Raw genomic sequence first — 14,500 nt, forward strand, 5'->3', positions numbered from 1 at the left:
TTAAATTGAAGTGAGTGTGTGATCTTCCACTGCATCAAAAGGCTAAAGTAAGACCTCACAGCAGAGGCACCTGTCCGGCCTATTCGGCTGGCTACACTTCATTTCCCTGGTTCATCAACAACGGTGAAACCTACATCATGGCGTCTTCAGCAGAAGAATTGGCTATTCAAGCCAACCGGTTTATGGCAACATATCTGTCTCCTTCCATGCCTGTTCATCAGATCCTTTCAGCATATCAACCCATAAGAAACTGCAGAGAGTTGTGAACACAACTCAGTCCTTCATGCAAGCCATGGACTTCACCCATTGACTCCACCTACACTTCTCACTGTCTCAGAAAGGCAGCCAGCATTATCAAAGACCCCACCCACCCAGCTCTAATCTCTTCTGACCTCTTCTGTCAGGCAGAAGATACAAAAGCTTAAACACGTGCACCAACAGTTTCAAGAATAGCTTCTTCCCCGCTGTTAATAGAATTCTGAACTGACCAAACAAAGTTCAAATCTAACATTGATCTTGCATTTTCTGCACCTTGTTTGCAGCCGTAACTTTGTATTCCTCGCTCTGTTCAATCACCCAATGACCTTTGTATGGTTGGATCTGTCTTACTGCATGCAAAACAAAACTTTTCACTGTATCTAGGTACATGTGACAGTAATAAATTAAGTCAGTGGATGCTGGAGAAACTCAGCAGGTCTGGCAGCATCTGTGGAAAGAAAAACAGAGTTAATGTTTTGAGTCTATCATGATTTTCTTCAATGGAAGCTCTTTCCCTATGGGCTAAAGTCTCTGGATTACAAACTGAGCAACATCATAAATGGACCACTGTTGCTGACCAAGTGGAAAAGTGCTTTCTAACTAACATGTTCAGACCTGGTAACACAACTTATCTGGTACAGGTGGGGTTTGAACCTGGGTCTCCCACCTCAGAAATAGGGACTGTACCGCCACAGCCCCCGATTAAGTGGCAGAGGTTAACGCAGAGGAAGTGGGGATTTGGAACTAAATGACTTGCTCTTTTGGAGAGCCAGTGCAAACATGATGGGCTCGATAGCCTCCCTCTGCGCTGTAAGATTGCCTTGAATTGCAGGTGCCAGCAACAACACTGGAATCTCAGTTAATGAAACCGGAACTTTGGTTATTCAGTAACCACAATGTAATTGCTCTGGTAACAGCCTCCGATGTTAGAATTGGTTTTAAGTTGGTGCTTGCTTTCTGAATTGCACCGACCTTTCTACGGCTCTTTTCTGCAGTAAATCGATCTGCGTTTGCGAACATCTTGAACAAATTCTGCACAGGGATTAACAAACAAAAACCCAAGAGGCCACAGTTGGCAAATGCAGAATGCAATGAAGTTTCTGTTCAATAATGGTAATGTCAAGGACATTTCAAAACAGCAAGGGGCTGGAGAGACAGGCTCACAGTCTGTGTGATGTTGGTTTACCGTGCACAATGACAACAGGAAGATTTACCCGTTTGCACAGGAATGTAACATTTTTTTTAAAAAAACAACCCTTTGTTATCCCTTTATTTTCGAAAATGTGCAGAGCAATCCTAGACTTCTAGAACTGGAAATAAGTTTGTAAAAAATGTAATTTCTGTCAATATTAGATTAGCAAGTGCAATTTTAAATCACAAGACGTTAATTACTCAGGGTTAGTAATATGCTGCAGCGTTTCATTGCAACACGAGAGACCGGGATAAAATGCACACCGTACAGACGACGGTCCTGAACACACAATACGGTACTGAATTCTCTTTATATATCGTTAAGATAGCAAATCGTGTAAGGCAATGACGTATGTATTTCCCAGTAATAGTGGTCACATGGCGTTTGAAAGGGAAAGGGGGACGGTCCAATTGGATTTCCTCTGCCGACTGCAGAGTTCCCACCGACGGGAGGATTTACAGTGAGAATTTCATTAACCTTGGCCGTGCAAGCGCTGCTTGCACCCAGCTGCTGTAGCGCTGCATTCCCCGTCCAATCTTGGTGCATGCTTAATACCAGCCCCCAACCCAACCTCTTCCGTGGTCCCGTGAAGAAAAAAAGGGAAGGTTGGCACTGGGGGGCTCCGAGATAAGGCGAGGGCGGCGGGGTGGCTTTGGAATCTAAGCCCTGGAATAACAGAACGTTACCCGGGATAATATAACCTTAGCCGGAATAATAGAATCTTAATCGAGGATAATAGAATCTTAGCCCAGGAATGATAGAATCTTAGCCCGGGATGATAGAACGTTGGCCCGGGATAATAGAATCTTAGCCCAGGAATGGAACGTGGCGGTGCAGAGTGAAGCGAATCGGCAGCCGGTGCTTCTCTCACTATTTTGCAAGTCTTGGTACATTTCCCCCCTCCTCCCGGTAGCGAGGAAAGTACATGCATCATTTCCCTCTCCTCCTAACTTCTCTTGCTAAGATTTTTTTTTGCGTGTTGGGTGTAGGTGGGGGGAGGGGGGGGTGTAGTTTTGTGTGGAGGGGAAAGTCCGCTTCTCCAGTATGAGAGTGTGACTGAGGACAACGTGTGTGACTGGGCAGCAGCCGTCCCATCACCACAGCAACCGGCTCCGCTGGAGTACGCCCACATCATCTCTCCCTGTCTGTTTGATGTAAGAAATCAGTTTTGTTTTACGCTCTCTCTCTCTCTCCCTCTCTCTTTGTAATGCACGCCTATGTTTATGTATTAGTTCCTTCCTGACGCGGTGTCATTTGAAGCATATTTTTTTTTCATGAACAGAGCAGTCTGCTGGGTGTGCGCGGCAGCTGCTTGTTTCTTGGGTGGGATTTTGCCGAATGCAAAACAGGACGGACCCAGCAGCTGTGTGGTTGACAGGTAGGCAAGCGTCTCTCCCTTCCTTCCTTGCCCCAGCCTGTGACCCGGTCAGCAATCGGCCACAGCGACGAGACACCGACTCAATCCCCCGACACCCCCCCACCCCCTCCTGTATTTTGCAAACTATAACTCAGTGCACTACTGGTGTTGCTGCTTCCGTGGTCGAGGGCAGTGGAAAGTGCATGTTGCACGGCAGAGGTTGGTCCAGACAAAGCCAAATCAATAACCCCTTCCTATTTTTGTTTTACTGGTTGTTTTTGGTGCAGCTACAACGAGATGGGGTCCCCCCCCCCCCCTTTGCAACCCGATTTTAAAAAAAGTCCCAGAGAGAGGGAGCTGCGTTGAGAGATAATGGAGCGAAGTTGCTGCAAAATGGTTGGTGACTGTTTGTTTGGCATCGTGGGTTAAGCAGGAGCCGGTTTGCCAATGAGTTTCAGACGGGGAGACACCACCAACTTGACAGCGCCTTCAGTGTTCTGGCTTGTGAGCCCCGGTCCCCGCGCAAAGCCCGCACTTGATGACACTTTGTATTGACAAAGGATACCGGTCTGATTCCCTTCCCGCTTTAACTGCAGCCAGCGGCTCTCCACTACAGTTATTGCTTAAAATTTCATCATGCAACCGCCAATATTTCAAGCTCCAGTCAGACTTAGCAGTTAATTCTAACGTGTTTTTGCTTCTGGTGGATTGACATTTGCAGAAGATGAATTGGAAGAATTAATATTTAAAGTGCCTTGCAGTGTTTGAGGGATGCATGCTGCTTTCTTAACAATACATTTCAATTCAAGAGTCCTTAGTTTTAGTGTTTAATGGGTGATGTAACTGCCCAGGAGGCAGTTCAGGTGGGGTTTTAAGACCAAAAGAAATAGGAAATGGAGTAGGCCATTTGGTCCCTTAACCTGCTCCACCATTCCATAGGACCATGGCTGATCCAACCACATTCCTTGGGTCCATTTTCTTGGTGTTGAGGAAGCAGGGAGGCTGCAGAAAAACTTAGGGAGAGTGGTGTGGGATCTGACAGTGGGCAAAGACGCGGCATATCTAATGCAGCATGGGAACGTGTGAGGTAATGCATTTTGGTGGAAAGAGTAGAGGCGTAGAAATGGGGGAAATCTTCAGAAATCTGAAGCGCAAAAGGATTTGTGGTCCTAGTTCAGATTTCTATGAAGGTTAACCTGCAGGTTGAATTGGCAGTTAAGAAGGCAAATGCAGTGTTCGCATTCAAGAAGGTTAGAATAAAAGACAAGAGATATACTGCTGAAGTTGTTTAAGGCTCGAGTTGGATTGTACGAGGAATACAATGATGAGTTTTGGGCCCTGTATCTAAGGAAGGATGTGCTGGTATTGGAGGGGGTCCAGAAGAGGTTTACAAGAATGACCCAGGGGATGAAGGGCTTATCCTGTGAGGAACGGTTAAGGACTCTGGGTCTGTACTCGATGAATTTTAGAAGGATGAAGGGGGGAATCTGTTTGAAACTGAATACTGAGAGGCCTGGATAGAGTGGACGTGGAGAAGGTGTTTCCACCAGTAGGACAGACTTAGACATGAGGGCTCAGCCTCAGAGTGAAGGGATGACCTTTTGGAACTGAGGAATTTCTTCAGCCGTTTCTTCCACCAATCTGTGAAACTCATTGACTTTCTAGGCTGTGGAGGCCAAACCAGTGAATGTCTTTAAGGCTAGGATAGGTTCTTGATAATTGAGAAGGTCAAAGGTTATGGGGAGAAGGCAAGAGAATGGGGATGAGAAACATATCAGCCATGATGGAATGGCAGAGCAGACTCATTGGGCCAAAAGGTCTAATTCTGCTCCTATTTCTTCCCCATAACCCTTGATTTCCCGATCGATCAACCTCTAGTTTAAGTATACCCAAAGACTCTGTCTCCATAGCTCTGTGTGTCACAAGGTGTTTGAAAGACTTTCAACCCTTTGAGAGAATAAATTCCTCCTCACATCAGTCTGAAATTGATGTCCTTTTGTTCTGAGACTAAGGCTTCTGGTCCAAAGTTAAAAAAAATCACACAACACCAGGTTATAGTCCAACAGGTAAACATCATCTCAGCATTTACCCTGTCAAGCCCCTTCAGAATCCTCTACCTTTCAATGGAATCACCTTTCGTTCTTCGAAATTGCAATGAGTAGGCTCCCAGCTTGGTTAACTTTTGCTGCAAAGACAATTCCTGCATGCCGTGGACCATCTCACTGAACTCTCTGCAGAACTGCCTCCAGTGAAAGATTATTTTCAGATTGATGCCTGGAATGAATGGCAAGTCTTAGGAGGATCAGTTGGATAGGCTGGGCTTATACCCACTGCAGTTTAGAGAAGTGAGAGGTGACCCGATGGAAGTGTAAATGCTCCTGAAAGGCCTCCATAAGGTGGACGTGGAATGTTAGTGGGTTGGGAAATCTCTGAAACTTGGAGTGCTGAAATCAGCACCTTAAAAAAAGATGTAGACGATCTTATTAAATGGAAGGACCTTTTGTAACAATTGAAAGTGTCTCAAGTTACTGAATTGCAATTTAGTCAAATCACTCTTTCATTTTCAGACAGTTCACTTTCAAACACGTAGCAAAATGGAGTTTCTAACTGAAAATGAATCTCGCTCAGTGAAGGCTGTGCCCTTGTCATTGGGACCAGACTTTGTAATGCCTGTTGTGTTTTTTTTTCTTTCTTGTTGACTATTTATAACTTTCAAGAGCAAACCAAAACAGCTGACAACTCTTAACATTTTGAGAATATATTTTGAAGTTTTTATTTGAGTCATCACTTCAGGTCAGATGGAGCTGTTAATAGTAAAGCAAATAAACACCAGAATGTAAATATTACCAAGCTCATTCCTGATGGAAACCTTGTTTTGAAAAATCAATTTCAACCTGCTAATTTCAGGCCTGAGCTTATGGGAAAGTACAGTCATAATGAAAGATTGCAGTAAACTAATTACTTTACACTGTGCTCTGACTGGACCAAATATGGGTACCCGTGCATTTAATAGTTCGCATTAATTTGAAAATAGCTAAGTCAAATATAAACATTGGACAGAAAAAAAATTACATCAAGTTCTGTGAACCTCAGGTGCTATATTTCCTCATGACCAAAAAATCTGTGTGAATGTGTAAATAGCATCAAGCCTTCTGACAGTAATATTTGTGAGATCTTTTAGGGACAGCACTTAATTATAACAGCATTTGTTCAGAATTTATTGCTGTTTATTATAATTTAGTTAAATCTAAACTTGACCCACATCATTGTCTATTGCTGTCTTTCCCCATGTAATCCTCTCTCACTGTCTGCCCACCATCCCCCCTCCAAACTCTGTCACCACTCTGGCCCATGCTATCTTTCCCCTCTGCTCTTCAATTACAGTATCTTCCCCTTTCCTCATTACTGTCCCTCCCTCTGCACTTCACTGTCTCTCTTCCTGCTTCTTTCTTACTGACTCTCTTGCCCATTCCTCGGTCACACTCTCCCGACCCGTTTCTCGCTCGCGCTCTCTCCCCTGTTCCCTACTCACTCTCTCTCTCTTGCCCAATGTTCCCCTCTCTGCACCTCTCTCCCCCTGCTCCTCACTCACTCTCTCCTTCTGCTCCTCACTTATGGTTCTCTTGTCTTTTCCTCACTTGCTCTGTTTTCCCCTCACCATTCCTCACTCCTCTCTCTCTCTCTCTCTCTCTCTCTCTCTCTCCTCCTTCTCATTTATGTTCTCTCTCTGTTTCCCCACCCTTCTCCTCTTGCCTTCCTCCCTGTCTCCCTGTGAGCTGTGTGGCTGCATTTCTTGTACCGCTCCCTTCACCCACTGACTCCCCTGAAATCCTTTCCCTGCTTCTCTGATGCATGCTATCTCCTCCTGCATGCACTCTCCCCACTCCTTCACACTCTCCTCCCTCTGGTCTTGTGCACTCCTCTGCCTTGCACCCCTCTCTCATGCACACACTCCTCCTGCTCTCCCATTCTCCCCCACACCTATCTGTTGTGCACCATCTCTCTCTCCACTCCCCTATCTGCCTGTCCCTGTCACATGCCCTTCCCTCCCCCAGCCAAATTTAGGAATGCACAATCTTCCGTAACAGATTTGTGGAAAAATGTGTCGTTCATAACTGGTGAACACCGACGGGAAAAGCTTAGACTTAAAAGCAACTGGTCAGAGTTGAGTCTTTTTTTGTGGATGCTGCTTCCTGGTGCAGTGTGAAATATGACTTTGCCATGATCACTGCAGTTTATCTCAAAGGATGAGTGCAATTGCTGAAACACTTTCCCAATAAGAAAGGACGTTGGAATGATTTGACCCATTCTTGTCTGTTGTGGGGGGAAACTAGAATTGGGGGACACAGTTTAAGAATTAAAAGACTCTGTTTTTAGACATGGATTTTAAGCACTGTCTTGTCTCGGATGGTCATTAGTCCATGGAACTCCCCAGAAAGTAACAGAAGCTGTGTCATCTAATTAGATAGATTTTTGATAGACCGAGGGAGTTCAGAACTGTGAAGAAAGCAGGAGAGTGGGGATCAGACCACAAATAGCTCTCATTGAACGGTGGAGCAGGTGTAGTCCCGCTCCCAAAGCCTCTGTTCCTTTGTCTAAATCTTTCACTGTATCCTTCAAACCGACCTGTAATGAATAAAAGGGTAGATTAGTCACTGTGTTTCCAACTTATGATATTATTGGTACCAGTCGGACGCTACGTCTGCAACTTTGCTTATTCGTAGTCAATTACATTATAGTTGAAACAACGTATTCATAATCAAATTAAGCAAAACAACCTTCAAAGAAATTGTGTCCAGATATCAGTGGGGGAAAAAACATGAAAGAGAAGCTTGCTTATTTACAAACCACAATCTGCTTCAATATTTGTTTTAAGTACTCCACTAGCTGGCTTTTTGTTCCCTTAATAGCTGATGTAAAAATACTTGCATTAAAATTACTTGCGTCATTTACTTTTGTAATTTCACTTGCAGAAGGTATTTTTGGCTGAGAGTGTTTCTTGTTTTATAATGATGGTCGGAAATGCTATTTTAGAATTTTGTGATCACTGCAAGTAAAGTTGTCCTGATTGATACCGGTGCTAATAACATTGTCACTATATATGGTCTTTGCATTTGCAGTGTATCAGTTTATAGCCAAAAGATACCAGAAGTCTGTGTCTTGATGTCTACTTTCTGATTTGATAAATAGCACTGTGGTGTAATATCAGTGAGTGTCCAGTTTTAGATGTCCCAGTTTTATTTTGCTTCCTTTGCACACCTTTACTGCAATTCAGCTTCAAAATGAAAATTACAAGGGCCCTTCTGTCAGTAGGAGCAACTATTTTGGAAGGAACCTAGGAACAGGAACAGGAGTAGGCCATTCAGACCATCAAGATTTCCCCGTCTTTCATCACAATCACTGCTGATCAAAGATTTCAAGTGCCCCCTCTTTCCCCCCGTCAGAAATCTATCAGTCCTGGGACCTTGGGTGCAGGTACATAGTTCCTTGAAAGTGGACTTGCAGGTAGACAGGATGGTGAAGGATTTGTATGCTTGCCTTTATTGGTCAGTGCATTGAGTATAGGAGTTGGGGGATCATGTTGTGGCTGTACAGATCAATGGTTAGGCCACTTTTGGAGTACTGCTTTCAATGCTGGTCTCCCTGCTATAGGAAAGATATTGTGAAACATGAAAGGGTGCAGAAAAAAATTACAAGGATGTTGCCAGGGCTGGAGCATTTAAGGTGTAGGGGAGAGGGTGAATATGTTGGGGCTATTTCCTCTGGAACATCGGAGGCCGAGGGATGACCTTACAGAGGTTTTTAAAATCGTGAGGGGCATGGATGTGGTGAATAGGCAAGGTCTTTTCCTCAGGGTAGGGCTGTCAAAAATTAGAGGGCATAGGTTTAAGGTGGGAGGGGAAAGATTTAAAAGGGACCTAAGGGGCAACATTTTCCTGCAGAGGGTGGTGTATCTATGGAATGAGCTGCCAGAGGAAGTGGTGGAGGCTGGTATAATTACAACATTGAAAGAGGCATCTGGATGGGTACATGAATAGGAAAAGTTTAGAGGGATATGGGCCAAATGCAGGCAAATGGGATTAGATTAATTTAGGATATCTGGTCGGCATGGACGAGTTGAGAGAAGAGTCTGTTTCCTTGCTATACATCTCTATGACTCTACATTTTTATTACACCCTTGGTTTGGTCAGTGAAGCTCCAGTGTGTTGAGAATAAGCAAGGATCCATAAATTTACTGAATGTTTGGCAGAGTCATAGGGTTTTACAGCATGGAAAGAATCCCTTCGGCCATTCGAATCTGCACTGTACCATCTGCTCTGATCCCATTTCCGGGCATTTGGTCCATAGCCTTGCCTTGTGCGCTGTGGTATTTCATCGGAATATTTCTGAAATGTCAGCATAATTCTAGCCTTTCTCACCCTTTCAGACAGCGAGTTCCAGATACCTCCCAAAGTTTGTCCTCCAGTCCCCTCTAAACGTCCTGCCCCTTCCCAGAAGTGTATTCATTTCTGCAATTTTATCACAAAATCGGTAAGCGATGCTCTTGTGTGCGGGGAACAACGCATAATAAGTCTTTTAATAAATATTTTGTCTTACTTCAGAGGTGACTCGGGTCTTGTTGTAGTTGGAAAGACACGTTCTGTGGTATTTGGGGGGTCTGTGTTTTGGTTGGCAGGACCTTTTACAAGGATTTAAGGAAACTACGTTGTCTTAGTATCTGCCAAAAATGACATCTTTTTTTGTGAGATTTATTGCAAGCAGTTGACTCGTTGCAATGATTTTGCATTTTCACCCCTAAAACATTGCTTTCCTTTCTCCCAGGGAAAGAAGACATTTCTTTGCAATAAGAATGGAAAACTAATTTGGAACAGGTAAGCAGTCAGTCATTTTGTATTAGCTCTGTGTTTGTGACTGTGCTGTCACTTGCTTCTCCTGCATTTCGGCCATTAAAACCTTCTAAACTTGTAGCGTAAAGGATGTAGTTCAGCTGTGGTGAAATGTCCTTTTGCTGGAACCGGGGTGGTCTCCGGGAAGGTGTAGATTTCTGTTCCCAGTGCAATTTGGAAATGAGAGATTCTGCTTGTCGGATAAGTTTATTATTGTCTGCCCCAGGTTTAAATCTAAACAGGTCTTTAAATGAAGTGAATCATTCCAGCTTCTTAACATGCTTTGCATTAACTGGTTCATCTGTTGCTGCACTTGCTGAAGCAGTTGCATTGCTTTAATGCAAATCAAATTGGCCATGCTAAATTGCCCGTAGTGTTAGGTGAAGGGGTAAATATAGGGGAATGGGTCTGGGTGGGCTGCGCTTTGGCGGTCGGTGTGGACTTGTTGGGCCGAAGGGCCTGTTTCCACACTGCAAGTAATCTAATCTAATCTAAAAATGATGCTTTTGAAGGTACTTTCTTGCTTGTTGAACTGCTTGTTTTGCAAGTCAATTTATGGTTTGGAAGTACATTTATATATATTCCCTATTTGTCCCTACTAGATTTGCTTTTCTCCTCATCCATGATATGGCACGGTAGCACAGTGGTTAGCACTGCTGCCTCACAGCACCAGGGAACTGGGTGAACCTTGGGTGAAATTGTCAGTGTGGAGTTTGCACATTCTCCCTGTGCATGGGTTTCCTCTGCGTGCTGTGGTTCCACCCCACAGTCTAAGGATGGGTTTGTGTGGGATGTGGGTCAGTGTGGACTTGAAGGGCCAAATGGCCTGCTTCCACACTGTAGAGATTCTAGGATACGTTTACTTTCACTCTGAAGCCCCTTGCACACTGTGGTTCTCCCCCAGTTGTTTTCCTGTCCATTGTGAAGGGGAAGTCTGAGATGCACTCAGTAATACATGCTGCTATCATGACCAAGGCACTGAGCTTCTTGTATGGGAGCCGTACTTGCATTGTGTGGCATTGACTCAGCAGGGGGTACCAATGTGTGCTGCACTACTGAACGCAGCAGGTTGGATTTATTGATTTGCTGACTGTATACAGCATGTGGAAAGCCGAGAGCATGAGCCATCAGACTTGGGCCAAACTTATTCCCGAGTTCTTCCCAATCCTGTATTCTCTTTGCAGGTGGAGAATGTTTCCATGTACTGGGTTACTGTAAATTTTATTCGAGAGTTCCAATTGAAAGGGGTCATGTGATTTATCAAACCTTAAAAAATAGCAAATTAAAGCCTGAAGGTGTGCTTCCAGAGGGATGGAACTTAAAAGTATTGGATATTGATTGAACCTTGGTTAGAGTTTAACTAGAATATTCTGCGCATTTTTGATTGCTGCATTATAAATGTTTATGTTTAGGGTGAGATGCTGGTGTCGTGGTAATGTCATTAAACCCTGATCTGTGTAGAGGTGTACCATGAGTGTTTGGGGTCTCAGGGCCTACAGCATGGTACACCAAACCAAATGGCAGAATTTATATTGTATTGATTTAATAGACTGGAGTTAACACCAAGTTTCAGTAATACTGACCATGAAGCTGTCATGAACCGGTTCTGAAGAAGGTTCGTTGGACCCAAAATGTTAACTCTCTCCATAGATGTTGCCAGAACTGCTGAGCTTCTGCAGCAATTTCTGTTTGTGTTTTGGATTGCCAGCATCCATCGTGTTTTGTTGTAAAAATCCATCTGATTCACTTTACAGGAAAATCTCCCACCCTTACCTGTATTGCCTGGCTGAAATGTAACACTCGATCCACAGCAATGTGCTTGAGTGTGGGTTTGGTTCCCATACTAGACTGATGTTACCTCCCCTGCAGCTTTTCGGCTGTGATCAGATGTTGAAATACTGACTTTTCTCATTCTGCAGTTCAGTTTTTTGAGTGACTGTTGTTTTTGTAATTTCAAGCACTTTTTCATTTGTTCTGTTGTTGGTATATGGATACCCCAAATCTTAGTGCTCACACTTCAAAGGCCTCTGTTTATTTCCACAAATCTTTAATTATTCATAGTCATAGAGTCCTACAGCAAGGAGACACGCCCTTTGGCCCAAACTGGTCCATGCCAACCAAAATGCCCATCCACAGTAACCCGATTTCCCTGCGCTTGGCCCATGTCCTTCTTGTCCTTTCCTGTCCATGTATTTATCCAAATGCCTTTTAAATGTTGTTAATGTACCTGCCTCAACCACTTCCACTGGCAACTCATTCCATACATGTACAACCCTCTGTGTAAAAAAACAAGTTACCCCTCAAATTCACTTTTATTCTTTCCCCTTTAACCCAAAACTGATAACCTCTTGTCCTTGATTCCCCAACCCTGGGGAAAAAAGACTGACTGTATTCATCCTATCCATGCCTCTCATGATCTTATACACTTCTGTATGATCCCCCCTCAGTCTCCTATACTTTAAAGAAATAAGACCTAGCTTGTCCAACCTCTCCCTATAACTCAGACCACAGGCAACATTCCTGTAAATTTCTTCTGTTGTCTGGGTTGCTGAGGGTGCTCAGGAAAGGGATGGAGCTTGGGAATTTTGGAGCTTTTCCTTTGTTCCAAACTTCAGTTTCCTTGTTGATAACACGCCCTTTATTTGCACAAAATTACATCTAGCTGCGTCTTTCCTTCTCATGTCTTCATCACATCCACCACCTTTGTTATTGTTTGCCCCGCATAGAAAAATGTATCTATTGTTCCATTGTAGCACTATTTCACTTCAACCTTCACTCTAGTCTATCTTGAAGGACTCATTCTTTTAAACTGCTTTTATCTTTTATCTTTTCTGGTGTTCAGTCTTAGTCCATATTCTAAACCTGTAGTTTACTTGCTATTTTGTGTAATAGGAAAAGAAGTAGGCCATTCAGCCCCTCATAGGCTGTTCTGCCATTCAGTGAGATCATGGCTGATCTGTGACCTCGCTCCATCTACCTGCCTTTGGTCCGTATCCCTTACTAACTTCACTTATCAAAGAAAATCTATCTCCAATTTAAAATTAAGTACTGATTGAGCATCAACTGCTTTTTGTGGAATAGAGTTCCAAACCTCTACCACCTTTTGTGTGTAGAAGTGTTTCCCAACATTGCTCCTGAATGGTCAGGCCCTTATTTTTAGGCTAGTTTCCTCGTTCTAGAATTCCCAAAGTGGAAATAGTTTATATTTATCTACTCTGTCTTTTCCTGTTAAATATCTTGAAGATTTTGATTAGACACTTTCAAGAAAACAAGTCTAATTGAGATAATCCCTCCTCATGACCTAACCTCTGAAGTCCCAGTATATTGTTGACATGTTTGCAATGTTCTTGACTCCAATTTTGACCATGTGCATTTAATTCTAGGGATATTTGTTCTGCTTACATATTGATAATTTTGGTGTCACATGCATGAGTTTGTTGTAACCAAGATCCATAAATTTGAGACACTCTCCATTAAAGCTCGCAGGCAGTTCCAGAGAAGTCTCTTGATTTGGAGAGTGATTGGAATGTGGGACTGACTGAGGTTGAGATGAGTGGATGCCTTTTATTGAAGAGAAGTAAATACATGTGAGAGAGAGGAATCAAAGGACTGCCTGATAGTGGGGAGTTTAAGGAGAGAGGTTCATTTATAGGCTGGGAGGCCTGTTCACACACATAAGAAACTAGAGTAGGCCACTTGACCCTTCAAGCCAGTTCTGCCCATTCAATATGATCATGGCTGCTCTGATGTTAACCTCAAATCCATATTCCTGCACAGTGTAGAAAGAATCCACACTGAACTAGCCCCCACCCTATCCATATCGCCCCACATTTTCCGTGGCTAATTCACCCAATCTGCACAACTCTGGTCACTGAAGTATGGCCAATCCACCTAACCTGCACATCTTCGGACTGTGGGAGAAAAACAAAAGCACCCAGTGAAAACCCATGCAGACACAGGGAGAATGTGCAGATTCCACGCAGACAGTCAGCCAAAGCTGGAATCGAACCGAGGTCTGTGGCATTGTGAGGCAGCAGTGCTAACCACTGAGCCACTATGCCACCCAATGCCCTTGATAACCTTCCATCCCCTTGGCAATGAAGAATCTGTTTACCTCTGCCTTGGAAATATTTAAATATAATTTTTGCTGTACATTCTGGGTAAGGTTATGCATAAAATAGATGAAGGTAATCCTGATGCGACTTTTGCAATGTTTGCTGGAATTGTACTATTTTTCCTGACCAGACTGTTCCAAGCAGGTTTAAATAACGTCCCACAAGCAGAAGGAAAAGAACTGATAATTTGTACCGAATTTCCTCCCGTACCATACCGTGCTTCGATACCACATTTTGAAGACAATATTTTGAGTTTTTTCCCAATATTTTGCTATTTGTTTTTAGTACCATTTGAAGACTGGGGGGCATTTCATTTACCAGTAGTAAAGATTTCTCTGCACTTTTCAAAACAAAAATTGTGGCCCATCAGCATTTTGGAACACTGGAACACTGACAGCATGTGAAGCATTTGCAGAATCTCCAAAGAGAGGGACTGTAACCATGAAAAAGAGCTTGGGGAGCTGATGAAGAGCAAGTTCACAAACCTTGGTGGTTAGCAAATCAAGTAGACTTCCATAACGCAGTTGATTTGAAGGAACACAAATCTGTTACCTGTCGGTTGTAGGAGGAAGAAGTGAAGACGTTGGATCTGAAAAAAAAATAGGAAATGCTTGAGCAATGCACAGGTTTGGCTCCCTCTTTGAAGGCAGAAACAGGGTTAACATTTCAGGTCCTAAATGGAAGAGTTGCT

General features: G+C 43.5%; 1 protein-coding gene across 10 annotated transcripts in view; it reads left to right on the forward strand.

The window, feature by feature from the left end:
* Positions 1-1,671: 1,671 nt before the first annotated feature.
* Positions 1,672-14,500, forward strand: part of plcb4a (phospholipase C, beta 4a) — a 560,059-nt gene continuing 547,230 nt past the window's right edge. For 7 of the 10 annotated variants that reach the window (XM_072581466.1, XM_072581480.1, XM_072581478.1 and 4 more), the window contains exons 1-2: positions 1,896-2,604; positions 9,630-9,679. The gene's annotated coding sequence lies outside the window, so the exon portion shown is untranslated. Of the gene's footprint in view, positions 1,746-1,895; positions 2,605-2,640; positions 2,829-9,629; positions 9,680-14,500 lie in introns of those variants that run through there. The other 3 variants (XM_072581469.1, XM_072581474.1, XM_072581470.1) reach the window with 2 other exon arrangements.

The sequence above is a fragment of the Chiloscyllium punctatum genome, chromosome 11 (assembly GCF_047496795.1).
Source record: "Chiloscyllium punctatum isolate Juve2018m chromosome 11, sChiPun1.3, whole genome shotgun sequence".
Classification (NCBI taxonomy): domain Eukaryota; kingdom Metazoa; phylum Chordata; class Chondrichthyes; order Orectolobiformes; family Hemiscylliidae; genus Chiloscyllium; species Chiloscyllium punctatum.